The sequence below is a fragment of the Megalobrama amblycephala genome, linkage group LG13 (assembly GCF_018812025.1).
Source record: "Megalobrama amblycephala isolate DHTTF-2021 linkage group LG13, ASM1881202v1, whole genome shotgun sequence".
Lineage (NCBI taxonomy): Eukaryota > Metazoa > Chordata > Actinopteri > Cypriniformes > Xenocyprididae > Megalobrama > Megalobrama amblycephala.
Genome location: NC_063056.1, coordinates 41,766,346 through 41,790,125, shown reverse-complemented (window position 1 = coordinate 41,790,125; position 23,780 = coordinate 41,766,346). Strand labels below are relative to the sequence as shown.

Below are 23,780 nucleotides of genomic sequence, written 5' to 3'. Positions count from 1 at the left end.
TTTACAGTGTGCTTTTCATTGCCGTAGCCACTTGAGGCCTGTTGAATGATGAAATCGTGTCTTGCTCTGTTGCTCTATGGCTTTGTATTGCTCAGGGGCGTCCATCAGATCAGCATGATAATATGGCAGGCAGGCGGCGAAGGGCAGCCGGGGACCCGTGTGTCTGTGAGAATGGAGCAGGCTTCAGTCTCAGCACTTCCTCTCTCACACCCTGTCAGGGCTGAAGGTCAGGGCCACACTCTGTGCTGAGTGCCTTTGTCATGCTAATGGAGGGTGTAAACGCTAGCCGCAGCGACTCCCCTTCCCTTCAGTCCTTCAGTCCCGTCTCCCATGCAGTTTGTCTCCCCCGCTGCACATGTACACCCCGAAAAGAGATTTCTGTGTACTTAGAATTGTACAAAAAAAACCTTGCTGCAGTGGTGCATCTTGGGGTAAATTGTTAAATTATTAGATTAAGAAACAACACATCAGTGTATTTGTTTACAGTTTTACATATCATTCTGTATTTTATTTCTTCTTCTTTTCAAGATATAGTTTAAAATGTTCTATTATATAATTTTACTGATTTTAACATTTAAGTTACTTAAAGGGTTAGTTCACCCAAAAATGAAAATCCTGTCATTTATTACTCACCCTCATGCCGTTCCACACCCGTAAGACCTTCGTTAATCTTCAGAACACAAATTAAGATATTTTAGTTGAAATCCGATGGCTCCGTGAGGCCTTCATAGGGAGCAATGACATTTCCTCTCTCAAGATCCATAAAGGTACTAAAAACATATTTAAATCAGTTCATGTGAGTACAGTGGTTCAATATTAATATTATAAAGCCACGAGAATATTTTTGGAGCGCCAAAAAAAAACAAAATAATGACTTATATAGTGATGGCCGATTTCAAAACACTGCTTCAGGAAGCATCGGAGCATAAATGAATCAGCATGTCGAATCATGATTCAGATCATGTCAAACTGCCAAACTGCTGAAATCACGTGACTTTGGCGCTCCGAACAGCTGATTTGACACACTGATTCATAACGCTCCGATGCTTCCTGAAGCAGTGTTTTGATATCGGCCATCACTAAAGAAGTCGTTATTTTGTTTTTTTGGCGCACCAAAAATATTCCCGTCGCTTTATAATATTAATATTGAACCACTGTACTCACATGAACTGATTTAAATATGTTTTTAGTACCTTTATGGTTCTTGAGAGAGGAAATGTCATTGCTCCCTATGGAGGCCTCACGGAGCCATCGGATTTCATCAAAAATATCTTAATTTGTGTTCCGAAGATGAAAGAAGGTCTTGTGGGTATGGAACGACATGAGGGTGAGTAATTAATGACAGAATTTTCATTTTTGGGTGAACTAACCCTTTAAAGTAAAGGATTGGAGGGCAAATAGAGCTGAGTGTCATCTAAATAGCAGTGGAAATTAATACCAAATTTCCTAAAAAATTGACCAAGAGGTAAATAAAAGTGGGCCTAAGACAAAGCCTTGAGGAACACCAGTGGTAACAGATGAGGAAACTGATGTTTCTCATTTGCTCATTTGACTATTTTAGGTTATAATGTTTCTTTGTTTTTATAAGAAAGGAAAAAGAAAGGATTTTGAATGTGATGTCAGACATTTGATCTCCACTGTATATTATCAGTGGATTTAGTCACAATATCGAATCAGCTATCACAATATATTCACAATATAGAAATTGTTACAATAACACAATAATTAGTCACAATATAGCAAAATTAAATTCTATTGGAGGGCCTGAAGGACAAATAGAGCTGAGTGTCATCCGCTGTGGAAATTAATACCAAATTTCATAAAATTTGACCAAGAGGTAAATAAAAGAGGGCCTAAGACAGAGCCTTGAGGAACACCAGTGGTAACAGATGAGGAAAAATTTTACATATCATTATGTATTTTATTTCTTCTTTTTTAAGAAATAGTTTAAAATGTTCTATTTTAAATTCATCCAAGTAACCGCCCCTTTAATATATATTCATTTATTTAATATATATATAGGCTAACCCCTGATATATCAGCATGTTTTTAAAAAATCAGAATTTTAATAACTCACTGAAAATCATTTCACCTTTGCACTCAAGTCTCATTTGCATTGCATATTTAATCATGACACTTAAAGGTGTGTCTGGTTTGATGTACGTAATGCAGAATAAAGGGAAGAATTAACAGCTTACATTTCAGTCTTTTTCTCACAGAGTTATCATATGACTTCAGATATTGAATATAGTGCATTAATTATATAGACCACATTTATGATGTTTTTTGTCATTTTAGGAGCATGCATTTGTCGACATGCATTTGTTCTATAGAAAAGAGCAGATCGACATTCTGCAAAATATGTCCCACGGAGGAAAGAAAGTCACGTGTTTGGATCATGGACATGATGGTGAGATACATTTCCATACAGTTCCTTGTAAATCTGCTAGGTCAGTGGAACTCAAAGGCCTGTTCACCTCCATCATTGACACACTGATACTGGCAAACTATTACAGCACTGGCTTTTATTAGACACGCCTTGGTGAGGAAGGTCTCAGATTGGCGGCTGGGTGAGAAGAGGACAAACTGAACAGTGTAAATTAGCAGTGGGTTTTATGGATGAATTCCCAGAGGGCCATTAAACATCAGCCGTTGCAAAAGTACACACAGCTTCTGTAAAGTTTATTAGCGAACGTATGGAAATGACGAACAAAGCAGGCAGCAATTAATGGATATCATCTTTTATTTCTCTCAAACAAAGCCATGTGCTTGATATTTATTTTAACATGCGCCCTCCTCAACTCCAGCCATAAACCTCTGCCAAAATAAGAACGCCCATGTTTCTATTAAAAATACCAGAGAGCGAATTTCATGGGGCTTATGTGTTCAGTCATGTACAAAGAGACCTGTATTAAGAAAGTCTCCTGAGGCGTTTTGCGGGTAATGTGCTCATTTGAGATTGTTCCAGACCCTACGGACAAAGGAAAATGCCTGCCTTTCACAATACACTGGCTTTATGGTGTAAAAAATGTTTAAATATTTACTTTGTGTAATGACTGAACAAAGCCATAAAGAGTACATTAATGAGTATTACAATCATCTTGTATGGTTTTGTTAGTTTGCAGTGGCACAGATGCATTTACCTGCGCTGGAGTCAGTGTGTCTGGAACCACGAGTAATGCTTAATGAGAAATCACTGTGGGAATAACAAGCACTCGAGGAGGCTGTGCATTACAGTGATTTGACCAGCGTTTTGATTTGATAAAACAATGGCAAAAGCAATATCAATTGTTCAATAAATAGTGTCGTTCATTGTATAAAAAATAGGATATTTAGTGATATTTAACACATCCATAAATAATTGAGCTTTTGGGGTTATTCATGGTCTGTTGTAATAGTAATCTTTTAATGTTCGATGGTTGAAGGGTTAGTGGAATAATGTCATTTCATTGTACCCAGTTTTTGAAAATGCTTATTATTGTATTCATAGAGCAAAACTTTCACTGATTGTTTACAACGGAAGTTACTCCCATAATTCACGCAAAGCATCATGGGCGGTATAGGAAAAAGGTGGATAGGGATTCAAATTGAAATGGCTTTATTATGTGTTTGAAACACAAGGTGGCGCTCTTACACCGTCAATGTCTGATTCCTCTTGTACGCTCCTTTATATTGCAGGTTTAGCCACTGTGATTGAGTCATGAGGCTCTCAGAAGGTCTGCCCGTGTCAGCGTGTTACACACCCGTCTACAGCACTGTCAGACTGATGTCACATCTGCTCTCTGAGGTGAGGGCGGCTTCAAGATCATCTGCACCGCAGGCCGGGGCTGAGCAGAATTCAGAATTTAAAGAAACGGCTCTGAAATGAGTGTAAATCTGAATTGGCCACATCTCACTGGACGCTTAATTGAAATGACAGGAAGAGGAATTTACTGTATTGCAATTTGAAGAAATTCAACAGAGGAAATGTGTTAGTTAATAGTTGTTAGTTAGTTAGTTAGTTAATGATTTGTTATTATTAATTTGAACTAATTAAGTGCATTTATTGCCTGATATGCAGAATATATTAAAGAACTGATTATACATTTAGTTTTCTTTAGTGAATCTCTAAAGTTTAATACTGTTAAAAGAATAAACTCATTTTAATATCCACTACATGGTTTTCAGATAACTATTGACATAGAAATTTGAAGGAAAAAATGTATATATATATACACACACACACACACACACACACACGTATGAATAATGAATTTATATATATTTATATATATTTATATATAAATAAATGAATATATTAAAATATTATTTATATATGTATTTATTTAATGAATTTATATATATATATATATATATATATATATATATATATATATATATATATATATATATATATATAAATGAATATATTCTAATATTATTTATATATATGTATTTATTTAATGAATTTATTTATATATGTGTGTGTGTGTGTGTAATTAATTCAAATTATGTCTGTATATGTAATTTAAATTATATATATATATATATATATATATATATATATATATATATATATATATATATTTATAATATATTTATTCATTTATTTAATGAATTCATATAAATATTACTAAATAAATTGATAAATAAATTGTATTATATATATATATAATATAATTTAAATTAATTATATATATATATATATTTACAATATTTATAATACAATATATTTATTAATTTATATATATAAATATTAAAAATTATATATATATATATATATATATATATATATATATATATATATATATATATATATTTAAAATAAATATATTATAACTATAATTATATATATATACTTATTTCATTTAAATTATATATTTATAGATACAGTATATAATTGAATAAATTCAAATTTCTATGTCAATATTTATATTTTTATTATAAAGTTATCTGAAAACCATGTGGTGGACATTAAAATGAGTTATATTTTTGACAGTATTAAACTTGAGATTTAAACTTTAGAGATTCACTAAACTAAAAATATAATCAATTCTTAAATATATTCTGCATATCAGGGAATACATGCACTATATATATATATATATATATATATATATATATATCCACCGTGTATCTGGAAGTAGTCCATATGTTGTGTATTGAATAGCAAATTTAAGGGTAAATTATAGTGAAAAATGTATTGCAAAAATATTATTTAAAAATAATTAATACATTGATAATACTTAATTGAATTAATTCCATTTTAATTGTACTTCCTTAAATTCTTATTTGCACTTACAGCTCTGTTTTGCCACTTCAATTCAAATTCAGTTCGCAAAAATTAAATTGTAACCTCACATTCTCAATTTCATATTGACTGGTTCGCAGGCTTTGATTGAGTGACGACGAGCGCTTGAACTACAAAAGACAGAGCAGAACTCAAGACAAACACATCAGCAGGAGCTTGTTTCTACACCTCTGTTCTGAAGGATGAAAGCAGGCTTTGACGGTAATGTGGCTCTTTGGAAAGAGAAATGAAAGGTTCTTACAAGGAGACTTTGCTCTGTTGTCTCTTGGGAGGAATGAATCTGTCACTGCTGTCACTGTTACTTGATTTTATGAGATAATGCCTCCCCCCCCTCAGACAACTCCAACATAAAAGTGCTGGAAGGGAGTTTTTTATAGATCATCTTGTAGAAAATGTCCTTATACTGTCTGACAGATATCAGTGAAAGAGGTGTCCTGAGAAATCACACCTGTCTGTGACAGAACGAGACTCTGTAAAGCTCACAAAACAACCTGACGATCTGACATTATTGTTTAGCCAATCACATGAGTTTGAGGCACTTTCTGCCTGTCAGTCATGTTGAGCTTTCAGGTTTGAAAGTGCAGTCTTTCTAAAATCTTGACAGTAGTTTACACAGTACTTTAAAGCAGTCATTAACTGCGTTGTTTTATTGTTTTTATAATGTTTCCTAGGGTGCACTTATAATGTTAGTATGCTTTACATTAAAAATGGTCATAATTTAGAAATAAAAGGCATTTTTCCTACCCTGATTTTATCCCTCTGATTTGAACGCTCTGTTTTAAGGGGCGTGTCTGCTGTGAGACTTCAGTGTAAACGCCCACTGCTGTGATTGGCTGAAATCTTTGCATATGAATTAGCTCATTTCACCTATCTATAGGACGAGTCGTTCGCTGGGCCTGGTGTCAATAAAAGCTTTTATTGGATTAACAAAGTTTTCAGTTCTGAAACTTACAGGATATTCTTATAGTACGATGACCTCTTATATATTAAAAGCTCAAGGAAAAGTTGATTTCTCAATTCATGACCCCTTTAATTAAAGGTTATTTAAATATAATTTATTCACAGTCCCATGTCCACAAGTCCAGGTCACATAACACTCCACAAATTACATTAAATGTAATGTTTTTAATATATATATTTTTTCATATTAATCATGATGATTTTTGCATTGTAGTGATGAAATATGGGGGGTTGCAGTGACACTGAGATTTTTAACTTTTTGTCCTGAAAGCGTCTCTGATTCATGATTGTTTCAGTAAAGCCTTCTGAGTAAAACTATTATTTTATCCAGGCGGACGTTTGTTTGCTTTGAAATTGCTTTTTATGTGCTGTTTGCGTGACGGAGCATCTCATTTCTGCTCTGGTGAGTGTGAAATAGAGGGATATTTGCATTATTTTCAATTTTCAGTTTTGATGGATTCCAGTGTTTAAGGTAAAGTGATTTAAATATATAAAGTGAATTCAAGTATGTATGGTTACCTGCAATATGTTTGATTAAAGATGAAATGTAATTTCAATATAAGAACTTTATTTATCAAGGCTTTTCTTACCTAACAAAAGTTCAAGGTAAATTGAAGTAGTACTACTGCCTATTTCATTGGAAATATAAAATATCAAAGCAAGTGACATCTGCAAAAATGCATGGCATTCACAAATATAGGTTAAAATATTTAATTTTTAATTAAACAGGTGTAGTTTGTCGCATTAACTACAAACCCAATTCCAAAAAAGTTGTGACACTGTACAAATTGTGAATAAAAACAGAATGCAATGATGTGGAAGTTTCAAATTTCAATATTTTATAACATAGATGACATATCAAATGTTTAAACTGAGAAAATGTATAATTTTAAGGGAAAAATAAGTTGATTTTAAATTTCATGGCATCAACACATCTCAAAAAAGTTGGGACAAGGCCATGTTTACCACTGTGTGGCATCCCCTCTTCTTTTTATAAGAGTCTGCAAACGTCTGGGGACTGAGGAGACAAGTTGCTCAAGTTTAGGGATAGGAATGTTGTCCCATTCTTGTCTAATACAGGCTTCTAGCTGCTCAACTGTCTTAGGTCTTCCTCTTTATCTTCCTCTTTATGATGCTCCAAATGTTTTCTATGGGTGAAAGATCTGGACTGCAGGCTGGCCATTTCAGTACCTGGATCCTTCTTCTACGCAGCCATGATGTTGTAATTGATGCAGTATGTGGTCTGGCATTGTCATGTTGGAAAATGCAAGGTCTTCCCTGAAAGAGACGACGTCTGGATGGGAGCATATGTTGTTCTAGAACTTGGATATACCTTTCAGCATTGATGGTGCCTTTCCAGATGTGTAAGCTGCCCATGCCACACGCACTCATGCAACCCCATACCATCAGAGATGCAGGCTTCTGAACTGAGCGCTGATAACAACTTGGGTTGTCCTTGTCCTCTTTAGTCCGGATGACATGGCGTCCCAGTTTTCCAAAAAGAACTTCAAATTTTGATTTGTCTGACCACAGAACAGTTTTCCACTTTGCCACAGTCCATTTTAAATGAGCCTTGGCCCAGAGAAAACGCCTGCGCTTCTGGATCATGTTTAGATATGGCTTCTTTTTTGACCTATAGAGTTTTAGCTGGCAACGGCGAATGGCACGGTGGATTGTGTTCGCCGACAATGTTTTCTGGAAGTATTCCTGAGCCCATGTTGTGATTTCCATTACAGTAGCATTCCTGTATGTGATGCAGTGCCGTCTAATGGCCCGAAGATCACGGGCATCCAGTATGGTTTTCCGGCCTTGACCCTTACGCAGCGCCGCCGCTCCCACCACGCGCATCACGCACTGTGCGTAGGGCACCAAGTGCTGAGGGGGCACCAAAAATAGCCTAATAATTTTTTTTTTTTTAAATGCCGGTATTATTTCATTAGCCTATAGAAATATTAGGCACATTTTAGCCATGTATATGTAACAAAAAAGGGGGAACAAGAAAGATATTTAATAATTGATCTAGTCTAGTCTAGAAAGTAGACGGATGGTCCGTTCCGGTTGTACGCGCGGGCGCCTGCCTGACGCAGTTTGACAGATTTGAGCATGGCTCCGAAAAGACAGCAGGAGTCGGGTGCTAAGAAACGAAAGAGGAAGAAACTGCGAGATGATGCCCGTGCATCACTTTCAGGTAAGTCCATGTTTAATCATTCATAAATACGGGAATTGTGCTGCATGTGCGTGCTGCTGCTAATCGTAATGCGCCTCAAACTTGCTGACGTTAATGTTAGCATTAGCAAACTATGTTATTATAACTTACAACTTCGGTGCAAGCTAAATTGAGATTTTACTGTTAAACATTACCTATTTTAAAAATAACTGACCTGACGCCAGCTAGCTGTTACTTTTTTTTTTTTTTACTATCTTTCTTTTGATATTGAGCAATAGTTTATGGTTTATTTTGACGTGACGGTGGTTTATACTGTAACGAACGGAGGAAATGATGAAACTCACTTAACAGCTTAGTCTTCTTTTATTCAGGTGAGCACCTGTTTGGCCGATGCTCTTGCCTCACAGACATCGAACCAACTTAGGAACATTTTCCCCAGAACCCCGCCCACACAACACCACGCAGGCTCTACTTTCAAGAGAACCTCCCACCCCTTAAAGCCCCACACAAGCTGAACCATAACATAAGAAAAGAACATACATCACTTAGATTTATCTGAACAGAACATAAAACACTCTTTGGACTTGCTACAATACTTTCTCAGTAACGTTAACAGTTAGCAGTCAGTGCAGTGCACATGGTAGGCTAAGAATTCCTGTTAAATATATATATATATATATATATATATATATATATATAAAAAAATATAAAATGTCATTATGAATGATATAAAGCAAACATTACTGTTGATTTGTGTGTGCATTATTGCACCTCATTCTATTATGCTTTATATTAGATTAGATTTACATTTACATTTATTTATTCATTTAGCAGATGCTTTTATCTAAAGCGACTTACAAATGAGAACAATAGAAGCAGTTAAACTAACAGTAGGACAACAATATGCAAGTGCTATGCCTATGACCCTTCTCAGTTTAATCTAAGATTTTACTATTTTACTCAGTTTAAGATTTTACTTTCTCTTTTTAGTGTTCTTAAGTTTTATACTGTGATGCTGCTATTATGTGTTATTGGTATTGAGTTATGTTTGGTAATAAAAAGTTAAACTGGCAAAAACAAACGTTTTTTTTTTTTTTCTCTGGGTCGGGGTGGGGGGCATCATAAAGGAATTATGCTTAGGGCACCAAAATGGCTAGCAGCGGCACTGCCCTTACGCACAGAGATTGTTCCAGATTCTCTGAATCTTTGGATGATATTATGCACTGTAGATGATGATAACTTCAAACTCTTTGCAATTTTTCTCTGAGAAACTCCTTTCTGATATTGCTCCACTATTTTTCGCCGCAGCATTGGGGGAATTGGTGATCCTCTGCCCATCTTGACTTCTGAGAGACACTGCCACTCTGAGAGGCTCTTTTTATACCCAATCATGTTGCCAATTGACCTAATAAGTTGTAAATTGGTCCTCCAGCTGTTCCTTATATGTACATTTAACTTTTCCGGCCTCTTATTGCTACCTGTCCCAACGTTTTTGGAATGTGTAGCTCTCATGAAATCCAAAATGAGCCAATATTTGGCATGACATTTCAAAATGTCTCACTTTCAACATTTGATATGTTATCTATATTCTATTGTGAATAAAATATAAGTTTATGAGATCTGTAAATTATTGCATTCCCAATTTGTACAGTGTCCCAACTTTTTTGGAATCAGGTTTGTATATACTGTGGACATGTTTCACAACTATATAAAGTGGCACAATATGTGAACAGTATTTATTAAAAATAAATGAAACAAACTTTTATATTGCGTTATGTAATGCAATGATATTAAGCATTTCTTTTTCTTTTTGGTTTGTCATCTTAAACTAAAGAAGAGATTTTAGAGGGATGCAGTATAATGTTTGTCCAGCAGAGAGCAGTAGCACATTGGAGCCAAAGTCATGATTCTCTGAAGTAAATTAAAACTGAAAAACTTTCCAGTATGATTATTTGCTTTTGTTGAGCCTGTTAGATGGTAACAGAAAATGCATTGCTGTTGCAAAGTGACGCTCCTCAGCTATAATCCATCTGTCTTGCCTATTGAATTTTTACATGACCAAATCGCATCTTCTGCATTAAATTCAGGAATAAAAAAGGAAATCTAATTAAAAAATAATGGCCTCATCCCACTCTCCAAATGCTTGAATTGCCGCTCAGGTACAAGAGAAGAACAGTAGTGTACTTACACTGCAGTGTGCTCCAGCTTTTACTCTTTAAACACGTATTTCACAGCACAACTTCTGTAGTGGCAACTGATTGGCAACTGTTATTTTCTTCTCCACCAAGTATAGCCATCAGCAAGCCTGTGCTCAAGTGAAAAATGGATTTGAAAGAAAAAAAATCTCATTTTGCTCAAAATGGGGGCATTTATTTTACAGTCCAGTACAATTCCAATAACACGAGAAGGGTTTGCTGATGGACAGTTTTACACTGATAGATTTCTGTTTCAGGGTCATATGAGGGCTCTGCTGACATTTCACTGTGCTATTTATCAATGTAGCCCAAAATCTCATTCCTCTCCATCGATTTGACATGCTACTGTATAAATATATACTGTATATATTTAAATTATGTTTTATAGATGTTTTATGTCTGTGCATGTGTATCTACTAGGCTCCTGACATCAGTTAGTGTATTGATTAGACGAAACATTATATATAAATTACTCCCCTTATCTAAAATCTAAAGCACTTAGTTTTACTTCTAACATAAGCAATGCCAGACATTTGCCTTTGTAGTTTTGCAATACAAGGAGACTGGAGAGTGCTTAATAGAAATAAATAATTAAAAATCACTGCATCAAAGGGTTTCTTTCTCGACACATGCTAGGGTTTCTTTTAAGTGCTCCGAATAACAATTTAAGATAGAGATCTTAAAGTTTATAGGGCCAGTTGTGGGGATAAAGTCTCTTTATGGGGCTTTATAAGAGCCGCTGCCAGAGCCGAATATTGCAATGTCAGATAATGTTCTCACATGGACCTAGTTTAACTGGAGGGAACAGTTTGAATATTTTAATCTGTAATGCTTGTTTCTTAGTAGCATTTGTTATGAGAGATGAGGAGGTAGACCTTCTCAAAAACATCTGGACACATCCCATGAAATGAAACATCTACACTGGTGGAGCTGGGTAACACAGAAGCTACCCAAACACTGAGTTGTTACGTCTGACCCAGGATCTGGGTAACGCAAAAACTACCCAAACACTGGGTTGTTACGTCTGACCCAGGAGCTGGGTAACGCAAAAACTACCCAAACACTGGGTTGTTACGTCTGACCCAGGATCTGGGTAACACAAAAACTACCCAAACACTGGGTTGTTACGTCTGACCCAGGAGCTGGGTAACGCAAAAACTACCCAAACACTGGGTTGTTACGTCTGACCCAGGATCTGGGTAACGCAAAAACTACCCAAACACTGGGTTGTTACGTCTGACCCAGGATCTGGGTAACGCAAAAACTACCCAAACACTGGGTTGTTACGTCTGACCCAGGATCTGGGTAACGCAAAAACTACCCAAACACTGGGTTGTTACGTCTGACCCAGGAGCTGGGTAACGCAAAAACTACCCAAACACTGGGTTGTTACGTCTGACCCAGGATCTGGGTAACGCAAAAACGACCCAAACACTGGGTTGTTACGTCTGACCCAGGATCTGGGTAACACAAAAACTACCCAAACACTGAGTTGTTACATCTGACCCAGGATCTGGGTAACACAAAAACTACCCAAACACTGAGTTGTTACATCTGACCCAGGATCTGGGTAACACAAAAACTACCCAAACACTGGGTTGTTACGTCTGACCCAGGATCTGGGTAACGCAAAAACTACCCAAACACTGGGTTGTTACGCCTGACCCAGGAGCTGGGTAACGCAAAAACTACCCAAACACTGGGTTGTTACGTCTGACCCAGGATCTGGGTAACGCAAAAACTACCCAAACACTGGGTTGTTACGTCTGACCCAGGATCTGGGTAACACAAAAACTACCCAAACACTGGGTTGTTACGCCTGACCCAGGAACTGGATAACGCAAAACTACGCGAACACTGGGTTGTTACGTCTGACCCAGGATCTGGGTAACGCAAAAACTACCCAAACACTGGGTTGTTACGTCTGACCCAGGAGCTGGGTAACGCAAAAACTACCCAAACACTGGGTTGTTACGTCTGACCCAGGATCTGGGTAACACAAAAACTACCCAAACACTGGGTTGTTACGCCTGACCCAGGAACTGGATAACGCAAAACTACGCGAACACTGGGTTGTTACGTCTGACCCAGGATCTGGGTAACGCAAAAACTACCCAAACACTGGGTTGTTACGCCTGACCCAGGAGCTGGGTAACACAAAAACTACCCAAACACTGGGTTGTTACGTCTGACCCAGGATCTGGGTAACGCAAAAACTACCCAAACACTGGGTTGTTACGTCTGACCCAGGATCTGGGTAACACAAAAACTACCCAAACACTGGGTTGTTACGCCTGACCCAGGAACTGGATAACGCAAAACTACGCGAACACTGGGTTGTTACGTCTGACCCAGGATCTGGGTAACGCAAAAACTACCCAAACACTGGGTTGTTACGTCTGACCCAGGATCTGGGTAACATAAAAACTACCCAAACACTGGGTTGTTACGTCTGACCCAAGAGCTGGGTAACGCAAAAGCTACCCAAACACTGGGTTGTTACGTCTGACCCAGGATCTGGGTAACGCAAAAACTACCCAAACACTGGGTTGTTACGTCTGACCCAGGATCTGGGTAACGCAAAAACTACCCAAACACTGGGTTGTTACGTCTGACCCAGGATCTGGGTAACGCAAAAACTACCCAAACACTGGGTTGTTACGTCTGACCCAGGAGCTGGGTAACACAAAAACTACCCAAACACTGGGTTGTTACGCCTGACCCAGGAACTGGATAACGCAAAACTACGCGAACACTGGGTTGTTACGTCTGACCCAGGATCTGGGTAACGCAAAAACTACCCAAACACTGGGTTGTTACGTCTGACCCAGGAGCTGGGTAACATAAAAACTACCCAAACACTGGGTTGTTACGTCTGACCCAAGAGCTGGGTAACGCAAAAGCTACCCAAACACTGGGTTGTTACGTCTGACCCAAGAGCTGGGTAACGCAAAAGCTACCCAAACACTGGGTTGTTACGTCTGACCCAAGAGCTGGGTAACGCAAAAGCTACCCAAACACTGGGTTGTTACGTCTGACCCAGGATCTGGGTAACACAAAAACTACCCAAACACTGGGTTGTTACGCCTGACCCAGGAACTGGATAACGCAAAACTACGCGAACACTGGGTTGTTACGTCTGACCCAGGATCTGGGTAACGCAAAAACTACCCAAACACTGGGTTGTTACGTCTGACCCAGGATCTGGGTAACATAAAAACTACCCAAACACTGGGTTGTTACGTCTGACCCAAGAGCTGGGTAACGCAAAAGCTACCCAAACACTGGGTTGTTACGTCTGACCCAGGATCTGGGTAACGCAAAAACTACCCAAACACTGGGTTGTTACGTCTGACCCAGGATCTGGGTAACGCAAAAACTACCCAAACACTGGGTTGTTGCGTCTGACCCAGGATCTGGGTAACGCAAAAACTACCCAAACACTGGGTTGTTACGTCTGACCCAGGAGCTGGGTAACGCAAAAACTACCCAAACACTGGGTTGTTACGTCTGACCCAGGATCTGGGTAACGCAAAAACTACCCAAACACTGGGTTGTTACGTCTGACCCAGGATCTGGGTAACGCAAAAACTACCCAAACACTGGGTTGTTACGTCTGACCCAGGATCTGGGTAACGCAAAAACTACCCAAACACTGGGTTGTTACGTCTGACCCAGGAGCTGGGTAACACAAAAACTACCCAAACACTGGGTTGTTACGTCTGACCCAGGAGCTGGGTAACACAAAAACTACCCAAACACTGGGTTGTTACGCCTGACCCAGGAACTGGATAACGCAAAACTACGCGAACACTGGGTTGTTACGTCTGACCCAGGATCTGGGTAACGCAAAAACTACCCAAACACTGGGTTGTTGCGTCTGACCCAGGAGCTGGGTAACACAAAAACTACCCAAACACTGGGTTGTTACGCCTGACCCAGGAACTGGATAACGCAAAACTACGCGAACACTGGGTGGTTACGTCTGACCCAGGATCTGGGTAACGCAAAAACTACCCAAACACTGGGTTGTTACGTCTGACCCAGGAGCTGGGTAACATAAAAACTACCCAAACACTGGGTTGTTACGTCTGACCCAAGAGCTGGGTAACGCAAAAGCTACCCAAACACTGGGTTGTTACGTCTGACCCAAGAGCTGGGTAACGCAAAAGCTACCCAAACACTGGGTTGTTACGTCTGACCCAAGAGCTGGGTAACGCAAAAGCTACCCAAACACTGGGTTGTTACGTCTGACCCAGGATCTGGGTAACACAAAAACTACCCAAACACTGGGTTGTTACGCCTGACCCAGGAACTGGATAACGCAAAACTACGCGAACACTGGGTTGTTACGTCTGACCCAGGATCTGGGTAACGCAAAAACTACCCAAACACTGGGTTGTTACGTCTGACCCAGGATCTGGGTAACGCAAAAACTACCCAAACACTGGGTTGTTGCGTCTGACCCAGGATCTGGGTAACGCAAAAACTACCCAAACACTGGGTTGTTACGTCTGACCCAGGAGCTGGGTAACGCAAAAACTACCCAAACACTGGGTTGTTACGTCTGACCCAGGATCTGGGTAACATAAAAACTACCCAAACACTGGGTTGTTACGTCTGACCCAAGAGCTGGGTAACGCAAAAGCTACCCAAACACTGGGTTGTTACGTCTGACCCAGGATCTGGGTAACGCAAAAACTACCCAAACACTGGGTTGTTACGTCTGACCCAGGATCTGGGTAACGCAAAAACTACCCAAACACTGGGTTGTTGCGTCTGACCCAGGATCTGGGTAACGCAAAAACTACCCAAACACTGGGTTGTTACGTCTGACCCAGGAGCTGGGTAACGCAAAAACTACCCAAACACTGGGTTGTTACGTCTGACCCAGGATCTGGGTAACGCAAAAACTACCCAAACACTGGGTTGTTACGTCTGACCCAGGATCTGGGTAACGCAAAAACTACCCAAACACTGGGTTGTTACGTCTGACCCAGGAGCTGGGTAACACAAAAACTACCCAAACACTGGGTTGTTACGCCTGACCCAGGAACTGGATAACGCAAAACTACGCGAACACTGGGTTGTTACGTCTGACCCAGGATCTGGGTAACGCAAAAACTACCCAAACACTGGGTTGTTACGTCTGACCCAGGAGCTGGGTAACATAAAAACTACCCAAACACTGGGTTGTTACGTCTGACCCAAGAGCTGGGTAACGCAAAAGCTACCCAAACACTGGGTTGTTACGTCTGACCCAAGAGCTGGGTAACGCAAAAGCTACCCAAACACTGGGTTGTTACGTCTGACCCAGGAGCTGGGTAACGCAAAAGCTACCCAAACACTGGGTTGTTACGTCTGACCCAAGAGCTGGGTAACATAAAAACTACCCAAACACTGGGTTGTTACATCTGACCCAGGAGCTGGGTAACACAAAAACTACCCAAACACTGGGTTGTTACGTCTGACCCAAGAGCTGGGTAACACAAAAACTACCCAAACACTGAAAAAAATAACCCCCCCAAAAATTACCCAAAAGGCTCAACTCAGGACTTGGGTAGAAAAAATAACCCCAGATTTTTTAGAGTGTGACAAGGGCATCTTTCTACTTCAATAGAGGATCAGGTTTGTGTTCAGAGGCAGACTGATAACACATTCGGGAGATAAAGTAGATGATAAGTTCGACGACGGTGCTCTTTACTCTTGCTAAATGGCTTTGAGAGAGCAGGGAAACTTCAAACACATTTATCTGGCTTAGACAGGGTCTTGTGGCTCTAAATAATTAATGCATGTGTCTGTATGCGTTCCTGCAGGGGAGATCATGGAAATCCCGTCAAACGTTCATCACACCCTCGTATAAAATGTACATTTGAGCGTCACCCACGCAACATGAATGTTTGTTTTTAATCGCTCTTGTCTAATAATCCAGGACCCATTAGCAAAAGGGCCATTAGCTGTAAATTGCTAATAAAAATGTCATGAACTGTGTTTTTAATATAAAATCATCTTTTCTTTAGTCCTAATGGACTAGTTTGGAAAGCTGTTTTTGTAAGTGCGGCTGCCCTTTAGCTGGTCAGAACACATTTTAAGGCTTTGTCTTTATTTCCAAACCCTGTCAAACATATTACATTTGAGGGACACAAATCAATGTTTTGTCCCCTTAGTCTGTTAATGCAGTCCATAAATTAGCATCATTATTCTCCAGTGACATAACTGAAATTATATTGTGCAAACTGAAAGATTTGTTGCCATGTGTAGTAATTATAAACTTGCAAATGAATTTTGTATTAGTCAAAGAGCTTTTCCCCTTTGCAATTAATTCAGGGTGTATTTACCGCAAGAAACAAATTTTTTATCAAGTAGACGAGCAAACATCAGACTTCCCGTTTCAGATTTTTAGAGCCTTTTTGCCAATTTCTTCTCATTGACTCGAGCGCTGACTATTGTGCTCGCTTCACCCCAGGTTCAACTTCATTTCCTCTGCAAAACTCTAGAAGTGTCGGCTTTTCACATTCGTGCCAAGTTTAGTTGTCAGCGGGGTTTAAGATGAATTAAGAGAGACTTTTACTCCCAGGAGTTTGTGCCAAGTCCCTCGAGATCCAAACCTGCAAGGTCAGCTAATCCAGTCCTGACACAAGACTCCCGAAATGTAGACTGCCAGCGGGCTGAAGATTCCTTCAGTAGTTTGGGATAATTATATATTAGTCACCAAACTTTTGATCCGTAGTATATATATATATTTTAAAGAAATTAATAATTTATATATAAATACTTAATAAAGGATTCATATATACAGTCAGTGTTGGGTAAGTTACTCTAAAAAGTAATTAATTACTTGCTACTAATTACATCTTCAACAGTGTAATTAGATTACTGTACTAATTACTCTCTCTAAAATATATTGGATTACTTAATCACTTTTAAATCCCATATTAACCTCGACCAGTTGAACAATACAAGGAAAGACATGAAACTGCACTTTTAATTCTTTCAAATAAACAGTATAAAATTGCATAAATTATTCTTGAACTGACCAAAGTGTGTAAATGGAGGTTGCATTAAAAACATGCATTTTAATGTTTAAATTTTGATGTTATTGTTTTATATAGAATTGTTCTATATTCTATACAGTATTTAATGCAATTACATCAGAAGTAACTGTAATTAAATGGCAGAAAAATAAGAGTAACCCCTTACTTTACTTTTTCAAGTGAAAAGTAATTAAATTAATTAGATTACTTAATTAAAATACACTCAACACAGTATGCAGTGTATACACTAAAAAACTTACCTGGTTGCCTTAAAATTTTGAGTTCATTGAAATTAAAAAAATTGAAATTGAGTTAATACAATGAAGGCAATTGGTTTAATCTATAAATTAATATATATATGATATTTTTATTCAGCAAGGACACATTAAATTCATCAAAAGTGACAGTAAAAACATTTATAATGTAACAAAAGATGATATTTTTATTCATATATATATATATATATATATATATATATATATATATATATATATAAATGATATTTTTATTCAGCAAGGACACATTAAATTCATCAAAAGTGACAGTAAAAACATTTATAATGTAACAAAAGATGATATTTTTATTCATATATATATATATATATATAAATGATATTTTTATTCAGCAAGGACACATTAAATTCATCAAAAGTGACAGTAAAAACATTTATAATGTAACAAAAGATGATATTTTTATTCATATATATATATATATATATATATATATATATATATATATATATATATATATATATATATAAATGATATTTTTATTCAGCAAGGACACATTAAATTCATCAAAAGTGACAGTAAAAACATTTATAATGTAACAAAAGATGTCAATGTCAAATAAATGCTGTTCTTTTGGGATCATGTGACACTGAAGACTGAAGTAATGATGCTGAAAATTCAGCTTTGATCACAGGAATAAATTACATTTTACAGTAAATTCACATAGAAAACAGTTATTTTCAGACTGTAAAATATGTACAGTTTTTACTGTATTTTTGATCAAATAATGCCACCTTGGTGAGCAGAAGAGACTTCTTTCAAAAAATTGTTTAAACCCCTAACCTCGGTGTGTATTAATAGTCACTAAACTATTTCTGGTCCTAATAGTTTTTCCATGGCATTAGGCAATAATTTCTTTTATTGATCTAGCTAACACCTATATTTTTAATAGCAACACTGGTCAGGATCACATTAGCCCAAGGAAGTGCACAGCGAGTGCCAGCAGGCCTTATCGTGCCTATCATCTTAAAAGTAAGAACTGTCTGATCTTGACCTTGAGTTGATCTGGAGCTGATAGATGGATGGGACTGATTGGAGATGCTTGTCTCTGCTCTTCATTTCCCAGGGCGATAGGAGTGTTGGTCGTACCTCAGCCTCGAGTCATGCAGATGTTTCGGGCCCAGGCAGGATGAAGCGAGAGGTAAGAGAGTGGCTGGGATTGTGTGTGGCAGTTTCACTGCAGTCAGCTTAAAGAAAAAACAAGTTATTCTTGTCCCTAAATCTTCCGATTGTGCTCTGCAGATAGCAGTGGGTGACAGGAGCACTCATTGATTATCTGTCCCAGAGCCCGTCTGAGAGATAGCGGAGACTACAGCTAATTGACCTCAGAGCGTCCGTGCTCTTAACGGAAGGACAGTTTTCGAGAATGCTTTGTGCTCCGCATTGTGCAAAAACACAATGAAAAAATAATTGATTTGTACTTCACCTGCATTTCTAAATAAAATCATTAACTGAACATGCTTCACTTATTAGTTTTCTTAGAAATAGAATGATTAATCCAAATGCTGGGTTAAAAACAACCTAAGTTGGCTTGAAAAAGGATAAACCCATGCAGCGAATGGGTTGTTTTAACCCAAAGGTTGGGTTAAATGTTTGCCCAATGTGCTGGGTAGTTTTATCTAACTCAATTATTGTTTAAAAAATGACTGTATTGCTGACTTAAAATGAACCCAAAGTTTGTTGGACATTAACATTTATTAATAAGTTTAATGAATAATAATTAAACAATACATATTTATTAAATTGCTTATTATTAAAAGTTCATCTTTTGATTATTATTGTTGCCTCTAGTAATTATTTCCAACCTATTTTGGGTTCATTTTAAGCCAGATATAAAGTATTTTTTAAACAATAGTTGAGTTAAATAAAACTACCCAGCACATTGGGCAAACAGCTGGGTTAAAACAACCCAATCACTGGGTTCGTCCATTTTCAACCCAACTTGGGTTGTTTTTAACGCATTTTTAGAGTGAATGAAAAATACTTTTTGCAATGGATGTGTGTGTATATACATACATACAGTATTATGTGATTTAGAAATGTAAATATGATATATAATTTATAATATGTAAACATGCACAGTAAATATTGGGACATATTGGGTGACTATATTGGGTTATTTTCAAAAAATGTTGGGTCATTTTTAACATTGTTGGGTTATTTTAGGTAATAACCAAGCAGTTGGGTCTAATTAATTAATTAATTAACTAATTATTTAAAGTTTAATTAATTAATTAATTAATTAACCTAACTGGCCAATTCATTGGGTTAAAATATCCCACAGTTGGGAAGGTCATCCATAGTTGGGTTATTTTTTAACCCAACATTATTAAGTGAGTGTAATCATGTGTATTTACATTATAAAAAATTACTATATTTTATATAGTTGTTTTGAGCCAGATAAATACTTGAAAATAAGAATGACAATATCAATGAGAGTACATAAGCATTGGTTCATGCATTTTATTTATAAGCTAAATGAGGAATATGACACATACAAATTATATAATAAAAATTTAAAAAGTATGTATATTTATTTACATTATAAAATTGTATTATTTAAAATATATTTAAATATTTATAAATGTACATAATTCACATTTTTGAGCCAGATAAATACTAGAAAGAAAAATGAGGGTACATGCTTGCATATTATTATACTTTCCAAATCATCATTATTAATATTTCATTTTTGGCTTCACTAGGTTGGCCAGACACATAAATGAGGAAGTGTTCATTCTTTAACAGGCTTTTTTGGGATGGTTGGATCACTATAAAAGGACCTGTAGAGAAGATAAACAGCCAAGACAAAAGAAGGGTCTCTTTCCGGGAAGGTATGCACATCTGCGATCATTTGTTCCATCTCTGGAATATTTTCCCTCACACCTTCTGTAATTGTCCCATTCCCACTTTGCCACCTATAAAGTTACCTCTTAAATTATAAACAGTCTCAAACAGTCTCCTAACTTGGCAGGACGTTGACCTGGATAGCTTAAAATGACCATATTTCTGAAAGGAAAACCGGGGACAGATTTAGTTCAGCGTTTAGTTCAATATATCAGTGATATTTTCAGTGTCATTATGATTAAACTAGTCGGTTTTATTTGGCCAGTCAAAAGTCAAAGATAACAATATGCACTCGCAGTTTTCTAGCAAACTATCCACATTCATTTTATATCAACAACTGTCTATTTTTATGCATTCTCCTCATGCATTGTAGGAGCAACGTCCGAGATGAAGTTCATACTTGAACGAAACATAAATGAGAACCCCATTGAGTCTCCTGAACTATGAAAGTACAACCTCAAAGCAATAACATTTTCATCTGGGCAACCCTGAGGCTGCATTTTCCTCATGTTCCATTTACACAGGCTGGTGTTTACTGAAGCAATTCAGGTTAAGTGCTTTTGTTGAAGGGCACAGCTGCCCCATTCCCACCTGGGAAAAGAGGTAATGCAATCATGATCTTCTCGCCAAACTATAGATGCGAAATAAGCTAAACGCTATCGGTAAGCCTCGTACGTTAAAAGCCGGAGTCCTTTAGAAGACGGTGACGTGGCTTAATACCCCCTCCTGCCCTGTAGCGCCGAAGACAGTGGAGATAATTGCATATTGATAGCCGAGCTATAATTAATGATGATGAGCTTAGCGGCAATGATATCTGCACAGGATCCCATCCAAATGCAGGGCGTGATTATGCCAAAGGCCTCATGTTGAGTCGGCCAGGCTGAATCTGTGGGACACTTTGATCCGGTAACTGCGCTGAATGGTCAATAGTTCAGGAGGTACTTTGCGAGATGAAGACAGGCCTCAGAAATCGATTTATTTGTTATTGACAAGAGGTCTTGATTAGGTGTAGCTGGCAAAGATTGGTTGTTTTCTGTTTCTTTCTTTCTTTGTTTTGTACTTTATTGTCTTCAAATTCAATACAATTCTCATTATGTTGTGTTTACATTAGGGCTGTCAATTTAATGCATTAATTACGGTAAAAAATAATGAGTAAAATTATTAAAGTGAACCTATTACAAGTCTCTGGTGTCCACAGAATGTGTCTTTGCAGTTTCAGTTCAAAATACCCCACAGATCATTTATTATATCAAATTTGCCTCTATTTGGGTGTGAGCAAAAACACGCCGTTTTTGTGTGTGTCCCTTTAAATGCAAATGAGCTGCTGCTCCTCGCCCCCTTTCCAGAAGAGCAATTTAAAAGCATATGGAGTTGTCTGCTCTCTGATCGGTCTGCGCAGTACCGGTTCAAGTCCAACACATATAATCACTTTGTCTAAACCTTTCTCTCTCTTATGTTGCATTGGAGAGATTGATTTCTTTTCAACAACAGTTAGGGGGCGCTGCTCGATTAAATTTTATGTCTTGTCTTTTTCTTCTTATTACTTTCTCGTGCTAGTTTTGTCATTGAGAACTGATGAATGATCGCAAGAAGGACGGTCATTGTCATTATCTTCAGAGTAAGGCACATAAAAACATATATAATCTCACTAAATCATCTAAACTAATGGCGCTTCACACTGCAGCTGGCTGCTTTTCGTTTAAATCTGTTGCCAGTGTTGCCAAGAATTGGGGTACTTTAACACTATTGTTGTTTTTCATGTCTGCTGGTTGAAGCGACCCCAAATAACATGATATTTAGCCCCTTGAATGCGAATTTAACCATGGGGACCCCACCAAAAACATGGATTTTACCCCCTGGAATGCTTTTGGGCTAGTTTTGAGTAGCAATTGGGCAGGTTTTGTTGTAAAAACCTGGCAACCCTGTCCGTTGCCAATGAAGAAAGCACTGAAAATGGAGCGCAGCAGTCGGGTTCCAGAAGTAAAAACTCCATTCGTTTGCTCCATAAGAAAATTGATTTTGAACAATAACTTATAAACCTTTAAAGACAGATATTGCATAAAAATAATTGTGTTTAACAGTTGAATTCCTAGTGAAAAACTACATTACCCATGATGCTGTGCAGAAAATTCCACCAATCAGAGTTGAAAGCAGCAACACGCTCCAAAATAGCTCTTTAGCTCCGCCCACTCACATGAAGCACTGCGAATGATACGCTTTACGCTCTCAAAATACTGAAATCTTTATATGTATGTATGTTTTATATATATATATATATATATATATATATATATATATATATATATATATATATATATATATATATATATATATATATACACACACACACATATATATATATATATATATATATACACACACACACATATATATATATATATATATATATATATATATATATATATATATATATATATATATATATATATATATATATATATGCATATTTTGCAATAAACCCAAAGTATATTGGTATATTGTTTTTATACATATAATTAATGTTTCTAAATGAGTAGTTTATATTTCTCCATCAATTTTAATTTGATTATGCTGTTTGCAATGCTTCATGGGATTGTAGTTCTTTCCCTCACTAAAACCGTTAAGTTCACAGTCTTCTATCTTTGTATTTTTGTCTGATTTTCAAAAACTCTTTTGCTTCAAATCAAAGTTTATAATGTTGTGATTCTCCTCATATCTGGCTTATAACTCTTTAACGAAGACTTTTTTAAAATCCCTATGGGAAAAATGAATGAAAAAAACCCCCAAAAACTTCCAGAACCAACACTGCTGTTCCATTCTGTGACACTTTTTGAATCAAAACGTGTCATGTTGGAAATAAGCATTGCTAGTGTATATTATGTAGAAATGTCTTGACAACCTTCTGAGAAGTAAACAAAGTTACTTCATAAATGTTAATTTATTCTTAAATGTTCTTTCATGATCCGTGCCCTCATTATATCTTTATTTGCCAGCTAA

At 37.2% G+C, this 23,780-nt stretch overlaps 1 protein-coding gene across 9 annotated transcripts in view; it reads left to right on the top strand.

Moving 5' to 3' along the window:
• znf385d (zinc finger protein 385D) overlaps nucleotides 1-23,780 on the top strand; it is a 232,295-nt gene that overhangs the window by 71,541 nt on the left and 136,974 nt on the right. For 7 of the 9 annotated variants that reach the window (XM_048154134.1, XM_048154135.1, XM_048154132.1 and 4 more), the window contains 5 exons: nucleotides 2,299-2,410; nucleotides 3,679-3,787; nucleotides 5,371-5,491; nucleotides 19,003-19,077; nucleotides 20,685-20,770. The gene's annotated coding sequence lies outside the window, so the exon portion shown is untranslated. Of the gene's footprint in view, nucleotides 1-95; nucleotides 227-2,298; nucleotides 2,411-3,678; nucleotides 3,788-5,370; nucleotides 5,492-19,002; nucleotides 19,078-20,684; nucleotides 20,771-23,780 lie in introns of all 9 variants that reach the window. The other 2 variants (XM_048154133.1, XM_048154137.1) reach the window with 2 other exon arrangements.